We start from the raw sequence: 21,235 nt of genomic DNA on the forward strand, positions 1-21,235 counted from the left end.
CTCGCTCCCCACCTCTAAAATAAAAATAAAAAAAATAATAATTATCCCTGGTACCTAGAGGTATCTGCCCCCCCTGGGGGCAGAAAAGGCCTTTTAAAAAATGCCCCCCCCGGGAGCGACCCTTGCCCAAGGGGTCGCTCCCTTATGCCAATTTTCTATTGTAAAAATAATCCCTGGTGTCTAGTGGGCATTTCAAAAGCCGGATTGCTTTGCAATCCGGCTTTTGAAATGCTCAGAGAGACTTCAAAGGGAAATAAATACATTTCCTTCCCTTTGAAGCCTCTCCGGGCCTCCTCCTCGTGATCAGAAGCTTTCGATAGTGCTGGCCTTCTGTGACAATCAGCGCACGATCGTGTGCTGACGTCTCAGGGGGGGTGGAGGTGTCGGGGGTGGAAGGGGAAGGTCTTCCCCTTCCATCCCTGCCTTGGAGGGGTGGGGGGGAACCCCACAGAGGGAGCACTAGAGCTCCCTCTGGGCTCTGTGCCCAGGACGCAATGGTTACGTCCTGGGCACTCGAGCACTTTAGCACTGGTTAGCAGTGGTAAAGTGCGTAGAGTCTAAAAACCAGCAAAAATTAGGTCATAAAAAGAGAAGGAGGAAGGCAAAAAGTCTGGGGATAACCCTGCAGAAGGGCCATTTCCAACAGTGGGGCTTTGGGCTTCTGTCAGGAAGGTTGGGGTGGGGTTTTGGCAGGGGGAGGGGCATGGGCACTAGTAGGCCATGGGAGGACTGGGAGACGGAAGGGCTGTGTAGGGGTAGGGGGGACATGGCATCTAGGGGCAACATGGGGTGGGACAGGAGTAGGGAACAGGTCAAGGGAGGCAAGGAAGACTTTCTTGGGGGCACGAGCGGTCAACTGAAAAAGGTTTAGGAGTGGCAGTAGAGGGAGTGCTTGTTTGATGTGATGGTGTGCTGGACGTGGATGCAGGTGTGTGCAATGTGTGCTTGTGTGTGGTTGGTGCATCTTGGTTGGGTGAGTGCGTGTGTTTGTGTTTCTTGGGAGGAGGGGGAAGAGATGCAGGGAGAGGGAATAGAAGATGTGTGAGTGTATGATCAGGTGGGGGCTGCAAGTGAGGTGGATTTGCTGCATGTGGTAGTGAAGGTGGTCGTGGTGAGTGCTGATGTGATGTGTGGGTGTCTGCGTGTCTGCTCTTGTGGTGTCTGCGGGTATGACAGGACTGATGGCAGGATCAGGGTGTGATGTAGGAGGTTTCTGAAGAAGATGGTGTAGCTGATCCAGTCTCCCCCGTGGTGTTACCCTCTACCTCCGTCCCACTTGTACCCACTGCGTCAGTGGACTCTGTCCTCTGTCTCCTGAGTCCTGTGGGATGCAGCTTCCCCACTCACCAGTGCCCCTTCTCCTTCGCTAGATGATGCTAATGCACACATATACAGAGGAGGAGAGAGAAGGAGGTTGGGAGAGAAAGAAAGGAAGGAAAGGGTCAATATCTACCCATCTTGTACACATACCAACCAGATATCCACTTATTCCGCCCATGACTATTAGTGGGTATTGTACAATTACTACAAACTTAGCTCAGGTGGCCATAACTAACTGTGCAACCTATTACTTCACCTCTTCACCCAAGAGACAATATTGAACCTCCTACTTGCCTTTCATTTGTCATACTCACATGTTTATTCATAACCTCCATGAACATACTTACCTACATGTGAATCATAACACAATGAAAAATAAATACATCTCAGAGTTACTCTATGCACTGATGATCTGACAGGTATGTATGGAATACATCTTGCACAGATGTCCTTTCATATTGCAACGAATCCTCTTTCAATGTACACTACACACACCTGTCATGAGCCAAATATGGAGCTAACAAGATAACTTTGGCTGAGTAAAGTAGTTTTAAGGATTGAGAATGAAGGTTGTAGAATGCTTCAACATTGAAGTATTTCTCAGTTGCAGTTGACAATTTGCACCACCACATCAATGCTTGTATGGCTTTACAAAGCTAATGCACATCACTGCAAAACAATTGGAGTCACAACCATGACTGTATACTCCTCTAGTTCCATTAGACCTTATCAATATCTATGTCCAGTAAAGGACACAGTAGAGAAACTTTCATATGCCACCTAACAGTCTGCACTTACCCCCTTGTGGCTGCTGTCCTGCCCTCAAGAGCCCATCCATATTGGGTTAGGACACCACCAGTATGCAGGCCATTAGGGGGGGTCAGGGTCCAACGGGCACCCCTTCCTCACTGGGAGGCTGTCCCCAACTGGGCCTCTGTGGTATTCCAGGCCCAGCGTCTTAGGCCCACCACCGCTTCCTGCAGTGGATGCTCCACCAGCTATGGACCCCCAGGGTCCGCACTTGTTTGGTGATTGCTCTCCATCACTCTTTCTTCTGATGGGTGCTAACCAAATGGGAGACAGAGAAAAAAGGAGAACATCATGTAGATGATGCAAAATATCATCAGCATGTACTGACATACAACATACACAGCACATGCACATACCCAGTACACTGTACACCACATACATGATTACCATACCATTCCACCTTTCACACATCCCATTTCAATGTGCACACACTTTCGCTGTCAAACACCACCCAAGATGTAAGTAATCAAACTTTGTACTGACCTATTTATCTGGAGCCCCATACAACTGTCCATACAGTTGTATTGTCCACCCTATTTTTCTGGTTCTTTTGGAGTTAAGGCTGGGGCCCTATCCCCTGCAGTATGTCCATTGTGCCTCCCAGATACAGAACACAGCAGCTCACGCAGTGGAGGTCTTGCTTGCTCAATTGTCAGGAGTCAAGTTAGCTGGGCTATACAAAATGGCGGTCATGGCTGCAGATGTCATGACTGTCACAGCGGGCGGTAATCATCATTGGCCCCAGTTTCCCATTGACATCAATGTTAACTAATGAAGAGTTGTACGGTGGTTCCAACCGCCTTCCACCATGATGACTCCCGCAGGCGTATTGAGGCACTTCCATCTGTCCTCTGCATACAGGACGGACAGGCTGCCATTCTACATATTTAAATTAATTTTACATGATCCCTCTGCCTCATTAATTTAACATTTTCACAATATGCTTAATGTAAAGTGCCAACTCATTAACACTCGCATATGAACTGGGTGTCAGCTGGCAATACTTCAGGTGTATGTGCATGTAAGAACATTCTGTACTGTGAAACATATAGGGACCTTTTGTTTGTTCATGACTTTATTTGCTGTACACATACCTCTGTCACAAGTATGACAATATTTGGCACTGCCATAATGTCTGGGTAGGAACAGTGTGTGGATAAATGTTCCCATCTGCAACATGCCTGACAACTTACAGGACCAATCCTTTCTGATTGTCCTATGATATTTATCGGTCACGACACTGTAAGAAATGTACTGAGTACTGTTTGTCCCCTAGATACCACCAAATTGGAGTGATGAGGAATGCACCAGTCTACCGGCCCCTAGTAGACCTTGAAACCATGGAAGAGCGGCACATTATGATGATCTATCGATGACCATCAGAGAACTGGTGCCTGGTTTAGCCAGACCTCCTGCCAGTCTTGAGGAATCCCCATGCCATCCCTCCAACAGTACAGGCGTTGTCTGTCCTGCATTATCTGGCTAGTGGCTCGTTTCAGGTGAGTGTGGGACTGGCTGCAGGGATGTCACAGCCAATGTTCAGTGTAGTGTTAAAGGATGTGCTGGATGTCGTACTAAAGCATATGGACAGGTACCTATGGTTCCCAAAATGACCAGAATTGAACACTGTTAAGGCTGCCTTTTAAAACATAGCTCATGTGCCACATTTAATAAGGGCCATTTATGGTACTCACATCGCCTTGGTACCTCTGAGGGCCAATGAACAGGATTACACAAACAGGAAGAGTACTTATTCGATTAATGTTCAAATGGTGTTTCTTGCAGACCAGTATATATCACATGTGACTGAGAAATTCCCTGGTTTGGTACATGATTCCTACGTCCTGAGGACCAGCTGTGTCCCTGCACTGATGTTACATCTACAGCGAGAAAAGGCCTGGCTCTTTGGTAAGTGTACTGGTGTCCATGTCAGATATCTGAACTACCTCTCTACCCAGTCAGCTCTATGCCTATAACATTTCCCTAATGTACTGTTCCTATGTCTGCACAGGTGACTCCGGATACCCCAACCTGCTCTGGCTCCTGACTCTAGTCAGATATCCAACTACAGATAGGGCAGGGCAGGTCCATGAGGCACACGCCGAACGAGGCGTGTTATAGAGAGGTAATTCCGCCTATTGAAGGCAAGATTTAGTTGCCTCCATGTTTCGGGTGGTGCCCTACAGTACCAACCAGAGAAGGTCAGCAAGATAGTTGTTGCATGATGCATGCTCCATAATCTGGCCCTCAGAAGGCACATCCCGCTATTAGAGGAAGAGGTCATTACTGCAGGAGCTGTGGCTGAGGCTGGTGACCCTGATACTGACGAGGAGGCACACAAGGAGGAGGCAGCTGGCAACAGGACTGACCTAATTCACCAATACTTTCAATGCTTCTCATGTACGTGTGGTCTAAAGTTTGATGAACAGTTGAACCCTGTATGGGAGATGTGTCTTTTGTAATTCAATGTTGTATGCATCAAGGTGTATGAGGAGACTACTGCCTTCCATCGTTGTTTTCAAACTAGAAGTAATGCTGAGTTGACATGAGGATAAATATAAATGCTATGCTGGCATTCACATGTGATAAATGCTGTTGCCATGACATCTCATCCTCATAAATGTTCTCCAGTTGTATGGGCCTAAGTCTGAATTGATAAGACAATAAAAGGTACACATCTTTGATTTGTCCTGTTCATCAGCCCTATAATTTTGTACTCTGAGCTTCTGTCTGGCCTCAACCTGTTATTGAGTATGCAAATTGGTGTACTCTTGGGGGTGTCAACTATATGGAATGATACCATTACTTTGCATGAGCGTGACTGACAGTCTTATCCTGTAGATATTTGGTGTCCGCTGCAGCATGTATCCTGTGTATGTGGAATACTGCTATATGTGTATTATGATGGGCTACATGTGTTGCTTCGTTTAACCTTTTCCCTATTTTGGTTTCTGATCTGGTCACATGTGTGTTTACAATATGCATCGTGACATGACTGTTGGCATCCTTGCCATTGGTTGTTACCACCATATCGATGTTCTGACACACCTGCTGGGAATTCCTGCTACTTCTGTCACTCTGGCAAGCTTGTTGTATAGATATGTGTATTTGATTACTGGTTGTTAGCAAATATATCACTTTGAACAATGAAGACACGTACATCATTACTTGTGCTCATTAGTGTTTATTTTGTGTTTACCATCACAGTTCTGAGATGTGGGGTCATGGTTTCTGAAATCATCAGAGTGGGTGGTCCAGCTGGTGGTTCCACAGGTCCTGTATCCATGAGCCTGGGGAAGCTGGTGTTTGACACTGGACAGTCAACAGGGTGTATCAGTGGCACATAAAGGGAGAATGTTCAGGCGAGGGATCACTTCCTGTGGTGTGTTTGGTCTTGGCCTCAGGTCCTGCAGGATATCTGGTGGATGACCTCTTTTGTGGGGGAGGGAGTTCCTCAACTGCAGAGGTGTAAGTTGCATGTGGGTCCTCTTGCTAGCCCTCCATTCCCGTAGCTGGGACAGATGTTGTGGGCACAGGTGTTGTCAGAGTACTTGATGGGGCCTGCTTTTGGGTGGAGGATGCACACTGGATTCTGATGAGTTCACTGAGCACACCAACAATGGACACCATGGTGGCATTGTTTGTCTGCCACTGCTGCATGGCCTCCTGATGGTATTTCCTCTGCAGCCTCTGGTTCTCCTGCAAAGTGCTGAGTATCTGGCCCATTGTGTCCTTGGATTGCTGGTAGGCTTCCAGGACTCTGGAGATGGCCTCCTGGCCAGTCGGGTCAGGTTTCTGCCTCAGCCCTTGGCCCACAATTGCTCTCCCACTTGCCCATGCCCCCATGTCTATACCCCTGGCACAGTGTGCCCCCTCCCACTGACACCAGGACCTTCATTGTGTTGAGTTTGGGGTGTTAGCTCCGGTCCATGTACTATAGAGGACACTGATGATTGATCTGCCCTTGGGACACAGGTTTTGGGAGGCAGTCTCAGCTGTGTTGTAGGTACCACAAGGGAGGGTGATTCAGTTGTAGATAGGGTGAGGCTGGTGGTGGTGGACTGACCAGTAATTCCTGATGTGCCAGGTAAGTAGTCCCTTTCCAGACATCCAGGGTATTCTTCCTCTATAGGACCTACTTCCCGGGGCTGGCTTTCAGTCTCTGGCATTCTGTGCTGTGTGACAAATGTAGGGATACCTGTGGAATGAGAGGAAGTGTGTTACATGATGGTATAGAAGTTGTGGGACACATGGTTGTTTGCTATCATTGTTAGCAATTGCTGACCAGTAATGGCATTGACAGTGTCACAACAGCAACTTTTTGGTCAGTTGGAAGGTGCTATTTTATTATTTTGCTATATGGTTGACAGCGGTATTGACTGCTGTCATTGCCATGTACTGATGTGAATTCAGATGTTCTTGGTGGTGAAGGGGGTGACATGGTTATACATGCAGGTGTCAAAATGTGGAGTGAAATTAGTAGTTCTACAATGGTTAGAAGTGTTGCATTGTGGTAGTTGTAGTATTTGCTGCAGTGTGAGAAATCCATGCACTAGGTGGGGCTGTGTGGGAATGGAGTTAGTGGGGAGGTTTGGCATGCAGAGGAAGGTGTTGGGTTCAGAGTGAATTGGTGCACATAGGGTGGTGTGAGGGGTTGGCAGGGAGGTGGGTATACATGCTTGCGGGAGTACATAGTGCCTGGGGAGTGTTGTTGACTTACCAGGGTCCAGTCCTTCTGGTATTCCCGTCAGTCCCTCTAGGTGAAGATGACCAAGACCCTCTCCTACCACAATGTTAACTCAGGGGGAGGAGGTGGGGGCCCATTAGCAGGCTTGTTGATGGCAAACTGGTGTCTGGATGCCATAAAAAAAACCTTCCCCTGTAGGTCGTTTCACCTCTTCCTGATGTACTCTCTTGTGCGAGGATGGTTTCCCACTGTGTTCACCCTGTTGATGATGCTCTGCCATAACTCCCTTTTCTGGGCAAAGGATATCTGCTGGACCTGTGCTCTACACAATTGTGGCTCTACTCTGACGATTTTGTCGACCAGGACGCTCAACTCCTCGTCTATGAATCATGGGTGTTTTTGTGGTGCCATGGTGGTTGTGTTCTGAGTGGTGGGGTGTGTGATGTGCAGGGATGCTGGGTGTGCTGTTTGTTGCAATGAGGTTGAGTACCAGGGTGTGTGTGTGGTTTGTCGTGTTTGTGTGAAGTGGTGATGTGTGTGATGTGTTGCTGATGCTGTTGTGTGATGCATGTTCAATGTGATGATGCCTATGAAATCCAGGTGCAGTGTCTTCTGTTGGTGCGGTCTTCCCTCTCTCTGTCAAATGTTTCTGTCTGCAAAGGATTGTGGGGGTGTGTAGGGGTGTATTATACAGCGCTGTGAGCAGGTGTGTGTGTGTGTCTATCAGGTGTGGGGTATTTTTATTGTCTAATGTGGTGTTGTGTTCTGGTGGAGGTGTGTTTGTAACCGCAGCGGTTCGGATTACCAATGTGCAAAGACCGCAGTGCTGACTTCTGGGTGGAATTTGGAGGGTATGATGTTGCCGGCATGTCAGTGCTGGCGGTGGAAGCTCATCTCTCCTGCCAGCAGTCAGACAGACGATTTCAGATTTTTGGCTGTTCTCTAATGGTGTTCTGATGGTGACTCGTAATACGGCGGTCTTCAGTCCGCCATCACTGGTGGTCTTTCGGCACCCGGTTACATGGCGGGCTTTGGGAAATACCGCTAAACTCGTAATGAGCTCCTTAGTGATATGGGTTGAATGGCTATCCACATGGCTATCTGCACTGCAAGTCTGTCTCTATACTACTGTTTTTGCTTTAAGATGAAGAGTAACTTATCATAATGCCACTCCCACCCACATAGGATCCAGAGTACTCATTGAAGTTCCTTGCACTACACCACTTGTCTGTGTTGATTTAGAACATTTCACTATTCATGGATGTGCCTCACAGCAATAGTAAGCCCCTTTTCAGTAGACCCACCATGGTTGTGGTGATCCTTGAAGTAGGAGACTGGTAAATGTGGAACTGGCCTAAAGAAGCATGCAGCTTCCCATGTGCACACCCAGGCCACTTACATTGCTGATAAACACACTTTGCCTAAAGCCACAGACTAATTCTGGCTCTAGATGTAGAGCACTCAATCATGTTTCCTAATGTAATAGAAAATCTGCACTTCTTGTAAATGTTGTTCCCTGTCAATAGATGCCTCGAAATTTGGAATGGTTATGGTGTTGTCAATGAAAATAAATAACTTGGGATGCCAATGAATACAGAAATGAATGTTTTAGATAAAAAATCATCCAAGAACGTCTCATCCTTTCTAAATTTATGTTTTTAAAATAGACCCTCTTCGTAGGATCACAGTCCAAATCTTGATCCACTCATTGTTTTCTGATATTCATAAATTTCTTATTAATTTTTGGTTGTAAGAAACACCCAACAGTGCAAAAACATGACTATCCAGTGAAGTGCTTCACGTTCAGTAATGAAAACTACTTTATTGTACTCAAAGACTAAAATCTACCCACAACACAAAAAAAAGATATGAAAGTGAGTTCAGAATGCTAGAAGTTTGTGTCTACACTGTTTCCTTCCCCTTGCTAGTAGTGTAGAGCCTACTGGTGTTATAATGATTGCAGGTGTATCATCTTGCAGCCATTCTTTGAGTAGCAGCAGGCTGAAATTGGCCTCCTGTTCATAGCCTCTGCTCACTGGAAAAACAGTGGGCCTTGGCTGAGTCATTCAGCAGTTCTGCTTGGGCTTGGTGGGTGCCAGACTTTTGGCAGGGGCCTGAAGACACTTGGGCCCACTGAGGACATGATGCGGTTCTTCCACTGGGTTCAGTGACTGGCTTTCCATTGAAAGCATGACATGCACACTTGTTGCAAGTCTCTGGTGGATGGACAACAGCTCTAGGTTCAAATGTTTTTGTCCGCAACAACAATTAGCTCATCCTATGGGTTGGCTCACTCTTTTCCTCTGGCTCAAATAGGACACCACGGGCATTTCCAGGGCAAGATGGGCAGTTCTTCTTCTTCCAGATCAGACTCCAGGTGATGTCCCACACCTCTGAGCCTCTGGGAATCTGGCAATCAGACAGACACAAGCCCTGACTGGCACTAGTCACCTAGGTGCTCAGTGATTTTTAACAATTGAATTAACAGCTCCAACTCTTTTTCATGGACGGCAGACAAGAATGTGGATTTCTGTATGAAACTTTCAGAACCAGTTTAGATTGATATTCCCTTCATGTAGCTTTATGAATCTGTCTTGCAGACTCTGCCTTTGTTTGGGTTAATTCTCTTTACAGCATGGCTCCTTCTAGCCTGAAGCATCCACAACAGAGGCACAAAGAGGTGTGAGCAATCTGCATCTGACTCCCAACAGCCACACCTGATAGTGGTCAGGGAGAAGAAGACCTATCACGCTCTGACAACAGTGACTGCAGCCACACCCTTCACCCCTGCTATCCTCCAAATGGGAGTTTCAGGAATACTAATCAGCAGTCCTCTGTTTTAAACAATCTAATCAAATTTCTGAGGAAAGCCTGTGTCCTCTTTCCCCACTTCAGTATAGGAGTTCAATTCCTCGAGTTACAGGAATCTCAACGATGCACATATTTAAGTCTAAAGAATCAGACTTAATGGTGCTACTGATGGAAGAAGGTCTCATGCTACCAGGGCTGGCTTTAGAGCTGGAGGCACCCAGTGCGACAATGATTGTAGGTGCCCCCCATTGACTTCCTCCACCACGGATTCCCTCACTACCACCCTTTAACATAACATCTCAAGTCTCTTCAACCACTCTCCCTCAGATGCATTTCATTAGTTTCTTAGCATCGCTCATACCCTTGAAGGATAGGGTGTCAGAGCACAGAGATGATCAATCCTAGTGTGTAAATCAGTATATAGGAAATGGTATGTAAGACAGAGGACTACAAGGTGTAGGAGTCACAGGTCATCCCTACTAGTAGGCAGTATAGTTTAAGAGTACTTGTTCAGGATAAGCACAAACTCAGAATTTTAAATGTAACAGCATTGTTCGGGGTTCTCTTAAATAATTAGAATTGATTTCTACCCAAATTAACCCTTTTTTCAGCATTAGAATAATGAAAGACTGGGGAAAAAAGCTTAACACACGAATCTATACTTGCTGTTTGCTTGTAGCTCCTTGATGGCAGTTAATTACCTATTGTCCTATATTAGCATTTTAACTTATCAATTGCTACTAACAAAAGGACATCGCTGGCAAAAGCAGTAACTCTCTGACCTTTTTACATTATGTGCACTTTGCGATCTGAATGGTACACGTTCTTTCAGTAGACATAGGGGGTCATTCCGACCCCGGCGGGCGGCGGGCGCCGCCCCCCTGGCGGAGACCACCAAAAGACCGCACCGCGGTCAAATGACCGCGGCGGTCATTCTGACTTTCCCGCTGGGCGGGCGGGCGACCGCCAAAAGGCCGCCCGCCCGCCCAGCGGGAAAGACCCAGCAACGATGAAGCCAGCTCCGAATGGAGCCGGCGGAGTTGCTGGGGTGCGACGGGTGCAGTGGCACCCGTCGCGATTTTCAGTGTCTGCTTTGCAGACACTGAAAATCATTATGGGGCCCTGTTAGGGGGCCCCTGCACTGCCCATGCCAGTGGCATGGGCAGTGCAGGGGCCCCCAGGCGCCCCACGACACCCGTTCCCGCCATACTGTTCCTGGCGGTAAAAACCGCCAGGAACGGGATGGCGGGAAGGGGGTCGGAATCCCCATGGCGGCACTGCAAGCAGCGCCGCCATGGAGGATTCCCTGGGCCAGTTCCCCTTTTCTGACCGCGGCGGTCAGAATGGCCCAGGAAGCACCGCCAGCCTGTTGGCGGTGCTTCCGCGGTCGTTGGCCCTGGCGGTCTGTCAGAATGACCCCCATAGTAACCCTATGACTTACCTTACAATGAGTAAAAGCTTCCACTAGACAGAAATCGAATCTTTCTCCAGAAAGAACATTAATCGCTGAGTTATCTTGACAATATTATTGTTGCCTGAAAATGGATGAAGGCAAGGAATGCTGGCAGCAGGTGCTTTTAAAATCATACTAAACTTGCAAACACAGCTCCACCACCTGAAGTCAGCACCTGGTGCGGTGGCATTGGTCCCACTGCCCTAAAGCCGGTCCTGCATGCTAATGGCTACTAGGGACGGTTTAGAAAATGTCAACCCACATGCACAGTTATGCTAAAATGGCTGTACAGCAATTAGGGATTAGGCCTACATTTGACTCATACAAAACACTTGGCATTATATGCCCTCTCAGAAAATACTTTATGCTTGTCAGTCTCCTTATTTAGTGGATGGCCTGATTGTCCAGCTCTTTTTTGCATTCATGGCTGCTCTTTTTCTCTGGCCCTATCTTGTATGTAATATATTGCATGAGAAAACTATTGCATTCACCACACTACCTACAACTCCATTCGGTTGGTAGGGAGATGTGGAGTTAAGAATAGTAATTATATGGTCACCTTGATAAGCAGGTATAGGATATGCGGTACTTGAAATATTTTGTAGGTTGTTATTGTTGACCTTTACATATAGACATACAGCCATGATAGCTCAGTTCCTATATTGTTATCTGAATGCACATCAAATCCACAAGCAAAATCAGCTTCGTGTTCATTGGGCTTAGTTTTTTCTTTCGTGTAGATAGAGTCATTCTTAACTCTGCTGCCTTTATTCAAAGCTCTGAAATCACTGGCCAACTTTTCAGTTTAATCTAACCGCGTGTTTGTGTAAAACAAGCTTGTGGCAGATATTTGCTTTGTTGCCAGGACTTTGAAAACGCTGCTGCCGCCCCTGCTCATTTTTTGCACTAAATTGTATTATTTAATTCTTCAACCAGCACTGTCGAAGTCGTCAATCATCCATATAACACTTGTCTTTTCCCAAGAGAAATTTCAGCCATGCTTCCAGTGAAAGTGCTATTGAGAGTTGGCAGAACAGTGGGTCATTTTGATATGGCCACAGCGTGCAACTGCACTGGATGATTTATTATTCAGTCCTCTTCTGCAAACCTGGTGCATATTGAATTTACTATATTAAATATATAATATATGCTTAGATATAATCAAAGGAACCATAGCCTTTACCTAAATGATGTTTTTTCCTTTACTTTCATAATAGCAAGGGAACTGCCGGTGCAGTGCAAAGTAAGTGCTAGTCTGCCTACGTGTATTTAGGACAGGTGCATTAGCTCAATTCTGTGGTGATGACATTTTCTGTGCAGTTATGAAATTATCTGTAGTTGTGCTGTATTGTATTGTGATAGGAAAACCCAGCGTAAGTGGATACACGTATTATTATTATTATTATTATTATTATTAGTATTAAAATCAATAGCATTATTATTGTTATTATTATTATTATTATTGATAGTATTAGTATTATTATTAATACAGTCATAACTATTATTACTATTATTATTTCTATTATTATTTTCAAGCTTTAATGAAATCTAATAACCTTTAATAAAATATCTCACATCTAGGTCCCTGTCTGAGAGATTTACTTTAAGTTGGATGGCTGGGGGTTAAACTGTAGATTAAGAATCATTTATGGTCTGTTCATGAACTGCATTGTATGGTATAGTATGGTTAGTAATACTACAATAGTACTACTAAAGTACTGGAACATGCTAATCACAACCTACGAGTGTAAATTTCCAACTCAACCGCTCCTATATTTCCTCACACACGTAAGTTTACTGCTTAGTTGCAAATGTGGGGGGACTAGGGGAGTGGCTGGAAAAAAGGGGCTGACATACTACTAAATGGGAGGTGTTTAGGAAAGTGTAAGGATGGATTTATAGAAGGTTCTGGAGAGGTTTAATGTAGGATATGCACCCACCACAAAAAAGTAAGCCCATGCTATTCACAAAATACACATTTTGAGTCACTACAGCCCAAAAATCACCCAGAAGTGTAACAAATGGCTCCAGTTCAATGATGAAGTAAATCCAGCACCACACATGGGCACTAGTACTGGCACTACAACACGCTACCATAGGAATAATGGAGGAAGGGACTTGAAATAAATCGCTACAGAAAATAATGTTTAATGAATTTACATAATTTAAAGTAGTTCAAAATGTAAATAAATATAATACAATGTTAAAAATGCAGCACACATAGAAAGAGTTAAAAAAAAAAAGGTTATTTCTCCTCTTTATGCCTCCCCTGGGAAGGCATAGGCCTTTGATCATTCCCAGGTTTACAAATCCTTGTAAATCTGGGAATGCATCAAAATCCATGGGTGTTGTGTGAGAACACCCACCACAACACCCACAGAATGCTTCTTTGACGGAGAGAAAGGCAATGCAGCAACTTACCCTGCATTGCCTTACTCAATATCTACAAGGCCATGGAAAGCCACACAAAGTGGCTTTGCACGGGCTTGTAGATATTGACCATCAGCCTGCACCCCCTGGGCCACAAAAAAGTGATGCACCACAAGCCTCTTGTAAATGTGCCTCTACATCTTTAATTAATTCAAATGTATTGAAATAAATTACAATTATTTTGTTGAACTTTAAAATTAAAATAAACACCCTCCTAAACTATTTCAATTCCACTATACATAAATAAATATTTTTTAACATTAAACTTTAATATTATTTCCTTTGGAGTTTTATTTTCTGTCCCTACCTCTCGTATTTTTTATGGGAGGGTGTTACAGTATCAGTGGTTGGCCACGTGTTATGCTGTACTTACTACTATTTCTTTTTTTTTGGTAGTAAAATGCACTCCTAATTGTGGCTATGCCCCTTTTTCATGCCGTGTAAGTACATTTTTGAGTAACTGGGATTTTCTGAATAGCTAAAAGTAATACAGTTGCTCAATGGTGTAAGAGTAAACTACACATGTAAATTACTCACAGGGGTAATTTACCTTCACGAATAGCCCTATGACATGAAGTAGTATACTGCAATTTTGGGTCCTTTTTTGGCTGTGTTAACTTTAGAAGTGCAGTTTGTGAATAACAGTGGGCTTACTCTTTGGTGAGTGGGTGCCTGCTCCTCCCTAAACCCTTCCCTAACCCTACCTTCACCCTTCATCACTCCTCTCAAAACTCCACCTATTTTTAATAAGTACGCCTCATTTATCAAGCACTCCCAATTTACAATAAGTACCAAACATACATTTATGAGGATCTTCCCACAGAAGAGATAGGAGAGGTGGAAGTTTGCACTCTCAGGTTTGTGATTGGTATTTTGTAGTACTTTAATAGTGCTATTGCAGTGCTACTAAATATACGACAAAATGCAGGTCGACAAACGTTTGAATGTCCTTTAAGTTTGATTGAAACTATCATCCTAAACCTGTCATGAGAATGATTTGATTCACTGTGTTTGCATCACAGACAGTACTCTTAGAGCAAACGTTATCTCAAGAGTGCGCTTGAAATATGAAAGATTACCTAATATATTATACCTCAATTTAGGTATATTTTTATTCCTAACTTGCCTCCCATTGACAGGTGTCATAATAAGTGTGTAATCTACAAACTGTTCTTCGTGGTGGCTTCTTCTTGAGCGCAGACCATTATAAAAACATAACTGTGATGAGTACAATATAATAGGTACACATTTTATTACAAGAGTGTGTACTTGTAGTTGGTTTCAATAAAACATATGAGTTTTCACTAGCGGATAGAACAACACCAACTGTGCTGATCGTATCCTCTGTTTCCATGAAATAATACATTACTATTCCTTAGTGTAAACTAGTTTAAAATGATTTGTTATGTGAGTATCGTTTTCAGTCTAAAGATGCCTATTGGACAGCAAAATTGTATTTACTTCAGGTCAAACGTGAACCCATAAAAACAATAAGAAAACTATAAGAAAATAAATCTAAATGCGGTTTATTAATAAGATCATTTACAATAGATAGCACATACTGTGTAATAAACCATAGCATTCATCAGTATATATTTCAGTGTTCTTAATATTCACAAAATGCACACTTACAAAAGGATTTATTAGTTAAAAGCAATCAATCTGACTGATAATATTTCCAAGGCATTAGGCTGGAAAGAGGCTGTCCACAGGGATTTCCTAATACAAATGCCTCTATTAATTAATTAATCAGCTCATTCCTTATATTAACTACTGCAACTAAAAACCTACCCACTTCATGACTGATCAATGGTGAGGATATTAGGAGGATTTGTAAAATGCTATGAGGCTTTTTCTGAAAATGTAAGTTAAAGAAAAAAGTGTCATATTGATAGGAATAATTACATTCTGTAGAAAGATGGTAGCGTTTGCCTAAAGACAATAATTGAATAATCTTACCAAACCTACATTTCGTCAACAACACTCTTTCATTCATAGTTGTTGCCAACCCTACAATTAGGACTCACAGTTGTTAAGGAATACCTCATGCTCAACTCAAAATGTCAATGCAAGGCAATTCCTTTAAGTTCAAATGTGATACTAGCAGGTAACCAATAGGGTGACAAGTAGGGAAGCAAAGGTCTGGGCTGTGACAGGTTTTGCACAGGCACTGCTAGATACTGCTAATTACCCAGAAATTACAGCATTCAAGACATCTTCTATAACATCGCTGATAATATTAATGTTATAATTATAGTAAACATTTTTGAGGAGAAAACTGTGCATGGCAGGGGTGCGACTTAGGACACGAGTTATAGTTACATAGAATAACTCTAACTATAACAGCTGAATTTCTATGGTTTCATACATTTAAAATGTGAGCCTAACTATAATGTCACTGTAACGTTTTAGTTTTTTAAGTGACTATAGATATAGATATATATAATGGTATGTGATGTGAATACATATATATTGTGTTGAGGGCCATATATATCAACACTGGGTAGTTATACGTAGATAAGCATTTCAATAGGAAATATATTTTTCACAATTTTGTGTTGCAAAGTACTTTGGGACAGTTTGACGAATCACCACAAAACTTTCCAAAAAAGTGCTCTTTTTTGCTAGTTTGTGCATGGAAGGTTTCGTGGTGATCTGCCAAGCAGGGGCCAAGAAAAATGGGGGTCCCAAAATGAAAAATCCCCATGCATTTTTCATAAACTTCATCAAGAAATGCTACCTCAAAAACTGCTGAAAGAAATTGCACCAATCTAGATCTTCATGTGTAGATTTGGTGTAAATCTGTGCAGTAGTTTTTGAGAAAATTATGGTTTGAAAGTGTTAACGCATCCCTTTATGACTAATTTACACACTTTGGGACTCGTTTTAGGCCAATGAATCTTTTGACCCTGATTGAAGACACCTTAGGATGAGATAACTAATCAGCATGTCAATCAATATGTCAATAACGTCATCAAGGTTCACAGTAATACGACAATTCAAATTAGTCAAAGACATTAATAAAACTCGGAAACCACCATGACCTTGCAGTCATGAATAACCACACCAGTTTAGTACTATTATTTGAAGTTTATTCCCTATTGATTACAATTCTACTAGCAAGGTTATTAGTCTCAAAACCAAGAAACACATTAGCATAGTCACAATATGGCAACTCTGATAAGATTTCATCAAAACAAGAATCACGAACATTAGAATATAGCACGGCGTTAGCATAGGTTATCCTTAGCAGAGTATCATCATCACGTTATTCAACAAAGCATAGATTTGGTCATTTGTCTATTTGCGTCAGTTTAGTGAACCACTCATCTAACCTCAAATCAGCATTGGCATATTGGGCTTCATGCAAAACAATTTAGTAACACCAATTTGGAAAACATCTAACTAAGGTCTCTGTCAAAGAAGCAGTTGGTACCTAGAAAGGAAAAGCAAACAGACAATTTACAATTTCATTGTCATGTAGTTACCCTCCGTATTGGGTCAGCACTCAGGTTCGGTCTTCGTCCTCAGGACATCAGTTGATTCGCCATCAGCCAGGAATTCAGCAAGTTGGGTAAAAGGGGCACTTCCCTCATAAGGAGGTAAAGTGTAAACGGGCAATATAAGGCAGGAATGGTTTTAAGAACCAAACAGCAAAGTCTCTATGCAGAGTGACAAAGGGGGTCATTCTGACCCTGGCAGTCGGTGATAAAGCGGCGGCCAACCCGCCAACAGGCTGGCGGTTTGAAAAAATGGAATTCTGACCCTGGCGGGAACCGCCAACAGAGCCCGCCACTTTACCACTCCGACCGCCACGGCGGGACAGACAAACAGCGCGGCGGTCACCGCCAACAGGCAGGCGGCAGACAATGTACCACCCCACCCTATCACAACTCACCAATCCGCCACCTCATCCGGGGCGGGAGCCCCGCCGATAAAAACACGGCGGAAACAGACTACGAACGGGAAAACGCTCACCTCTATACACTCCACGAGGACGGAAGACAGCATGGAGCCCGAATTACACATCCTACCCGCTCTCGTCTACCTGCTCATCTACCACGAGTACAAACTCCGACGCAGACGACAACGGTGAATACCGCACCTACGACACAGGGGGGGTGGGGAGGAGGAAGGGTTACGGGCACACACATACGCATCACACCTACCCCCCAACTATCTACACACCAATGCAGAGCACCAAGTCAAAGTTACCCCACCCAAACCCCCCGGAATAACGAAAAGATATGATTCAAGTGAGAAACAACATTTATGTACAAAATAGGTTCATTGAAGACATGGCAAAATAGGAAAATGATGGAAAAAATTTCTAATGTAAACATTGCGTGACCGAGAAATAGAGGCAGAAAGTCCCGCACAGTCACAGAAATTGCAAATGTCCGTGGGCCGAAGTGTATCAACACATGGGCAAAGCCCACACAGGAGACCTGAGTCCGTTGGAGAGAACACTGCAGGGGCATCACATGACAAAACTACAGGCACCTCAGGGGGAAGGGAAGGGGGGGCACCACAGCCACATGAGTCCACGACGCCATATCCAAGAAGGGGCCACCATGCCCACTGTCCAATCCTGGGTAGTGCAAAGCCGCAGTCTCTCAAGTCTCTACAGTGGGTGGCTTGCCCACTGTCATATCCTGGGGAGTGCAAAGTCACAGTCCATCAAGTGGATAACAGTCTCCACAGGCAATGGAGGAGGCAGGGTGGGCCGAGTGCAGCGTGAACATTAGCACGACACAGAACCGGCACAGTCATTGGCCCAGCGGTGCTTGGGACGGCGGGCCCAGCGGAGCGGTGCTTGACAGGAAGGGCCCAGCGGAGCGGTGCTTGACAGGAACGGCCCAGCGGAGCGGTGCTTGAGACGGCGGGGCCCAGCGGAGCGGTGCTTGACAGGAAGGGCCCAGCGGAGTGGTGCTTGAGACGGTGGGGCCCAGCGGAGCGGTACTTGACAGGAAGGGCCCAGCGGAGCGGTGCTTGAGACGGCGGGGCCCAGCGGAGCGGTGCTTGACAGGAAGGGCCCAGCGGAGCGGTGCTTGACAGGAAGGGACCAGCGGAGCGGTGCTTGAGACGGCGGGGCCCAGCGGAGCAGTGCTTGAGATGAAGGGCCCAGCGGAGCGGTGCTTGAGACGGCGGGGCCCAGCAGAGCGGTGCCTGAGATGAAGGGCCCAGCAGAGCGGTGCTTGAGACGGCAGGGCCCAGCGGAGCGGTGCTTGAGATGAAGGGCCCAGCGGAGCGGTGCTTGAGACGGCGGGGCCCAGCGGAGCGGTGCTTGACAGGAAGGGCCCAGCGGAGCGGTGCCTGAGACGGCGGGGCCCAGCGGAGCGGTGCTTGACAGGAAGGGCCCAGCGGAGCGGTCCTTGATAGGAAGGGCCCAGCGGAGCGGTGCTTGACAGGAAGGGCCCAGCGGAGCGGTGCTTGAGACGGCGGGGCCCAGCGGAGCGGTGCTTGAGATGGCGGGGCCCAGCGGAGCGGTGCCTGAGATGAAGGGCCCAGCGGAGCGGTGCTTGAGACGGCGGGGCCCAGCGGAGCGGTGCTTGAGATGAAGGGCCAGCGGAGCAGTGCTTGAGACGGCGGGGCCCAGCGGAGCGGTGCTTGACAGGAAGGGCCCAGCGGAGCGGTGCTTGACAGGAAGGGCCCAGCGGAGCGGTGCTTGACAGGAAGGGCCCAGCGGAGCGGTGCTTGAGACGGCGGGGCCCAGCGGAGCGGTGCCTGAGATGAAGGGCCCAGCGGAGCGGTGCTTGAGACGGCGGGGCCCAGCGGAGCGGTGCTTGAGATGAAGGGCCCAGCAGAGCGGTGCTTGAGACGGCGGGGCCCAGCGGAGCGGTGCTTGACAGGAAGGGCCCAGCGGAGCGGTGCTTGACAGGAAGGGCCCAGCGGAGCGGTGCTTGAGACGGCGGGGCCCAGCGGAGCGGTGCTTGACAGGAAGGGCCCAGCGGAGCGGTGCTTGACAGGAAGGGCCCAGCGGAGCGGTGCTTGAGACGGCGGGGCCCAGCGGAGCGGTGCTTGACAGGAAGGGCCCAGCGGAGCGGTGCTTGACAGGAAGGGCCCAGCGGAGCGGGGCCTGTCTTGGCGGGGCCCTCTTCAGCGGTGCCTTTCTGGACGGTGGGGCCCTCTTCAGTGGTGCCTTCCTTCACGGCGGGGCCCTCTTCAGCGGTGCCTTCCTGCACGGCGGGGCCCTCTTCAGCGGTGCCTTTCTGGACGGCGGGGCCCTCTTCAGCGGTGCCTTCCTGGACGGCGGGGCCCTCTTCAGCGGTGCCTTCCTGCACGGCGGGGCCCTCTTCAGCGGTGCCTTCCTGCACGGTGGGGCCCTCTTCAGCAGTGCCTTTCTGGACGCCGGGGCCCTCTTCAGCGGTGTTTGTCCTGTAATTCCAGGGAGTCAGACCTGGGCAGGACTCCCTGCTCAGTCGCCCTCCGACCGTGCAGTTGCTGGACCCTTCGGTGACGGTGTCCTGGGCCATTGGGTGTCCTCCCTCACACCCAGGATGGGGCTTGTGGGGCCCTCCTGGTCCGTGCTCCTGCTGCCTGACTTCTCCGCCCTGCTGCCCTTGCCCTCCTTCGCTGTGGCTCTCTGGGCCTTACCTCCCCTGGATGTTGTGGCAGGTGAAGTGTCCGAACTTTGGTCCTTGGGGGCAGCCGTGGCACTCATCCTGCGGCGGCCCCTCACTTTCCGGGTCCTCTTTCCAGGGGGGGGGCTGGCTGTCCCCTTGCTGCTGACCGATGTCTCACTGCTGGCAAAGGGGGGACTCCAAAATCCATGGACTACGCTGACACGTGAACCTGGGCTGGTGGTGGCTGAGGTGCTCTTGGGACTCTTAGCAGATGGAGGGGGTGGGTCAGGTGAGGGAAAGAGGTCAAGATTGGAGAGGTAACACTTTTTAGGACCAAGGTAGGTGCAGTGGTTATGGGAGTGGAGGAAGAGGAGGTGGTTGTAGGAGAGTCAGGTGTGCTGTCCTTGGGTGAAGGTGCATGGGCTGCAGGCTGTCGTGAGGTGGTTGGCTGTTGGGTGATTGGCTGCCTGCGTTTGTGTGTCTTGGAAGAGGGGGTGACAGACACAGTGGGAGAGGACACAGGGGACGTGTAAACGGCAGTGGGGGTGGTGACTGCACGTGTGCGGACTGTACTGGAGGGTGTGCTGGTGATGGGTGTACTGGCTGTAGGTGGTGTGCATGCAGGTGTGAGTGTAGACGTCACAGGGAGGGAGGAGGGAGACGAGGAGGTGGGGGACACAGAGGTGGTAGTGGCTGTTGGCATGTCTGCATCTGGGTGTTGCTTGGGTGAATGTTTGTGTGATCTGTGGTGCTTATGTCTGGATGAGCTGCCCTTGGGTGTTGAGGTGTGTGCAGGCTGGTCTGATCGTGTGGATGGGATAGGCAGAGGAACAGGAGACAGAGACAGGGTGGAGGCAGTTAGAAGAGGGAGGCTGGAAACAGGGACAATGGCTGCCGTCAGTGCGGATGCCAGAGAATTGAACGATCGTTGATGGGCAGACTGACCCGAATGAATGCCCTCCAGGTATGCATTGCTACAATGCACCTCCCTCTCTACCCTCTGGATGGCATTCAAAAGGGTAGTCTGCCCAACAATGATGGTCCTCAGGAGGTCAATGACCTCCTCACTGAGGGCAGCAGGGGTAACAGGGGCAGGGCCTGAGGTGCCTGGGGCGAAGGAGATGCCCGCCTTCTTGGGCGAGCGGGCACGGAGCGTAG

This window comes from Pleurodeles waltl, chromosome 2_1 (genome assembly GCF_031143425.1).
Source record: "Pleurodeles waltl isolate 20211129_DDA chromosome 2_1, aPleWal1.hap1.20221129, whole genome shotgun sequence".
NCBI classification, from domain to species: domain Eukaryota; kingdom Metazoa; phylum Chordata; class Amphibia; order Caudata; family Salamandridae; genus Pleurodeles; species Pleurodeles waltl.